The following is a 4,624-nucleotide window of genomic DNA, read 5'->3' as shown; positions in this document are numbered from 1 at the left end:
TAAGCAGAATCGGCATAAACCTCACAGGTCTCGAAAGGTCTATAACAAGTATGGGCACTGTCCCTTCCTCCACATACAGCATCAAAATGCCTCGCACGCGCACACCTTTGTATGCACCTTGTTTCAGTCATTTGACTGCGGCCATACTGGGGTAGCGCCTTAAGCTGAGATTAGCATCTCCTTAGTATTAAGTTGTACTGATAATTCACGGTTTTCTGTGAACAAGGCGTTGGACTGCGGCTATGCTGGAGCACCATCTTGACAAGTTTGGCTGAACATTACTTGTTTTTAAGTTTTGCACTTGATCTGACAAGCACTTTTGCTAAGTTACGACAACGTAAACAAACCAAAACCGGTTGTCAAGAGGAGGTAGGGTGATGCATGCACACACATACACACATATACATTGGCAAGGAGCTTCCACATAGTTTCCGCTTTCCAAATCCATTCACACGACGGAGTTCGACTCTGGGTGATAGAAAAATGCTTGCCCAGGGTGTAGCACTGTGAGATTGAACTCGAAACATCGAGTTCGCAAAGCTAGCTGCTTAACTGCATAGCCTTATCTACATCCATATTAAAGTTTATTTGATTTCTTGAATTCTTTCAGTTCTGACTGGAGTTGAATGTTGCGCATGTATATATATATCTTTTCTCATCATCTTCTTTCAGTGATTAGAACGTTGCCATGCTGGGGCACTGCCTTGAGAAATTTTAATAGAACTAATCACCTCTAGTGATTTTTTTTTCAACCAGGTACTATCGCTCCCTTTTCCGAATCGCTAAGTCAAAGAGGCATAAATACACCAACACCTTCGTCAAACGGTGTATGTATGCAAGTACAACCCGACTTTTTTTCTGTTTTAAGCTCATCATTTTATGAAACCACAAAAGAAAATACGAGTGTAATAGAAGCGTGTGGAGGCGCAATGGCCCAGTGGTTAGGGCAGCGGGCTCGCAGTCATAGCATCGCGGTTTTGATTCCCAGACCGGGCGTTGTGAGTGTTTATTGAGCGAAAACAACTGAAAGCTACACGAGACTCCGGCAGGGAATGGTGGCGAACCCTGCTGTACTCTTTTCACCACAACTTTCTCTCACTCTTACTTCCTGTTTCTGTTGTGCCTGTAATGCAAAGGGTCAGCCTTGTCACACTCTATGTCAAGCTGAATCTCCCCGAGAACTACGTTAAGGGTACACATGTCTGTGGATTGCTCAGCCACTTGCACGTTAATTTCACGAGCAGGCTGTTCCGTTGATCGGATCGACTGGAACCCTCGACGTCGTAAGCGACGGAGTGCCAATAACAACAATAGAAGCGTAGTTATGAAGGTTAGATGAGGTTGTCCTTCAACTGGGATACTGGGGATGAGACAAAGCTACACTTGATTACTGGCAGTATCATTTAATGCCTGGAAAGCCTATGAAACAATCTTTCAAAATATTAACAATCCAAAAAAGAATATTTGTAACACCATATGATTCTCTCTGCCATCGATAAATAGACTTTAGTTTTTCATTGGGTTTTCTACGTTCTCGTGGTTTTTAATCTTGCATTCTTTTATTGTTTAATGATATGTAATGTAATTTTGATCAACTCATGATCTAACCGGAATTATACCATATTCATTCTTTAAAATTAGATTTTGGTGAAGAAACTTATTGTACTTAGATTCCCGTATTTAAAGAGCGGCGGAAAGAGCAACATCTCGTTTCTCTCGTGAATTTAGTCAGAGACATGTTTAATCAGAGATAAATATCTATAATCACTGAGTGTCAGCAGTGTTTGGTATGTTTGTCACGCGATTGTGTTTTCCGAGATTATGAACTTTCTAGTAGCCAAGAGGCTAAAGTTAAGTTTTATGTTGGTTTTATCATTATAGTAAAATAAGAAAAGTAATTTGTGCATTCAATGTCGAATGTTTTGAAGTCAGGTTATTGCGTACTTACAAATAAATTTCACCTCTCTCAAGTTTCGGTTATCATAGACTTGCTTAAAACTTTCCAGCGATTCGAATGGGTATATTTGGATTTTAATTTGAATTCGAATTATATTCATGTTATTTCTCCTGGTAGTTCGAAGGTCAAGAGAAAACGTCTGGTAGTTGTTGACCGCTGGCTTCTATTATATATGATGGTCATTAAGATGTATACCAATTATACAATTCTTAGTTGAGGCCAATGACACTAAAACAAGGCCCCAGAAGAAATGCTTTGGTGTCCCATGAACTTAAAAAAAAACATTCCAATGCTTTAAAAATCCTTACTAATTTTCGAGCAGTTTGAAGGATTTTCTTCTACACTAAATGAAAATAAAGAATTTAGTAAAATAACTGCCACTATTGTTCTATCTTTTTTTTTTCGGTGGGGGTGTACATAAGTTAACATGAAACGTGGATAGGCTTAATTTAGATCACTAAACAAGAAGTTGGTCATAGAAGGGCGGTCTCAGGTGGGTTGGTATCAAAAGGGTTCCATTTACAGTAGAGTTTTTTTCTTTTTTTAAATTCCCATTCCAAATGGACCAGTAAAGTTTTGTTAGTTCTCCTGTGCACCACGAAATCTGGTTAAAGTTTAAAGCGAAATATTTTAAATTAACGAGGCCCAAAAAAAACTCTAATATATGAACACCAGTAAATGAAAAGAATTCGAAGGTTACTTTAGTTTGTCTTTATTCTGAATTTATTTCTGAATTCTCTATTCCCGAAAGAGTCCTACATTTACTTAAAAAGAAAAAAATATGTGTCGCCAGTAAAAAGCTAGCCTTGTTGGAGTTAACTACACCATATACGTTTTGTGTAAGAAGTGATAAAATTAATGGAGACAAAATTTAGGCACAAGGGTAGCAATTTTAGGGAAGGGGATAATCGATCACATGGGCTCCATTGTTCAAACTTTATTCATATTATCGACCTCGGAAAGATGAAATCTACATCAGAGCCAACCTCAGGGAAATTTGAACTCAGAACGTAAAGAGCCGGTGCAAATGCCGGTAAGAAATTTTGTTTGATGCGCTGACAATTCTGCCAGTTCATTGCCCTTTTAAGTAACGGACAAATAATAAAACCGTCACACTCTTCAGTTATGACGGCTTTATAGAACGACCACTTAAAGGCACCGTCATAAGTTTGTACTCTCAACGTTGTAGCAGTCAGTCAATGAAGTCCATTTAATTGAGTTCACTTCTCTAATGCTTCACTTTGTGCATATGTTATACAATACAAACACACACAATCATCTGTAGTGTTCTCTTCCGAATTTTTTTTTAAAACATTGTTTTTGTTTTATTTACTTATCTTTCCTCGTTTCCTCGCAAACACCAACGAAAACATACACGCACATGCTGTCTGTCTGTGTCGCACTAGTTCTTTACTTTCGCTGAGAAATAAAGCCAGTCTGGCACGCAGAGAGAAAGATATATATATATATATATACAGAGAGAGAGGGAGGGAGAGAAAGAGAGGGGGAGAGAGAAAAAGAGAGATAGAGAGAGATAGAGATTCTTATAATTCGAATGTGGGCAAATGGAGGAGAAAAGAGCTAGATAACTACGTATTTAATAATTCGTTCACGTCTGTGAACTAATCTCATTTAGTCTATTGATTGCTAACATAGGCACAAGGTCTCATATTTCTGGAGAGGTTATAATCGATAGTTGATCGACTGATGACACAACTGCTACGTTATTTTATCGATACCCAGAAAGAATAAAAAGCTAAGTGGACGAGAGTGGGTTTCGGCCATCAAAACTTCATGGCTCGCAACCAATCAGTGATTTTGTCCACTACTAATTAGTCTACCAATCTATGGCTGCCACTAAAACCGGTCCTCAGATGTGTGGCCTTAGACGAAGGTTAGTCGATCCGACGGTGAATTTGCAGAATCTTTTCGGCGTTGGATAGAATATTTTGCGGTAGTCGTTCCAGCACTTTAAGTTCTGGGTTCAAATCCAGCCCGGAAGGTAAATTTCCAAAATGGTTAATATGGATATACAATCCTAGCGAGTACCATGTTTGATTTTACCGGTTAACAATGTAATGCTGGCTAACCTCACTGAATGTAAATGAACTCCATTTAGTTGACTTTACAATACTCGGTAAATCTTCACATTGGTAAACCCAAGTGTCTGTATAGAGACTGTATAGTGTCGGTGAAGAAAAAAATAATAAATTGATAAAAATTAGAAGAGAGATTTACATATCCAGGCTTTATTATACGGCTAAACACATCTTTCTTTGTCAGTCCCTACACGTGTTTCAGCTGCAAGCCAATGCACACTGCAAATTATGCAGTTTGGCGTTAATTACTGGTATTGGTTCATGAAGTAGTACCAGTAATTAACACCAAAATGCGTTAGGTACCTATGCAGTCGCTTGCTTGCTTACAGACTCTCCCGGCCCTCCTCGACCTCAGCGGAACACAGAAGATGTGACACAAGTGATGCACCAGTTACCCACAGTTTTATCCAAGTAGACAAGAACATTGTGAAATGAAGTATTTTGCGCAAGGACACAGCTGGTACTCCGTCGGTTACCACGACGAGGGTCCCTGATGATCAAATCAACGGAACAGCCTGCTCAGCACTCCACAGACACGCGTGCCCTTAATATAGTTCACAGGGAGATT

Source organism: Octopus bimaculoides, chromosome 19, assembly GCF_046866305.1.
Source record: "Octopus bimaculoides isolate indiv1 chromosome 19, ASM4686630v1, whole genome shotgun sequence".
Classification (NCBI taxonomy): Eukaryota; Metazoa; Mollusca; class Cephalopoda; order Octopoda; family Octopodidae; genus Octopus; species Octopus bimaculoides.
Note: the sequence above shows the minus strand (reverse complement) of the source record.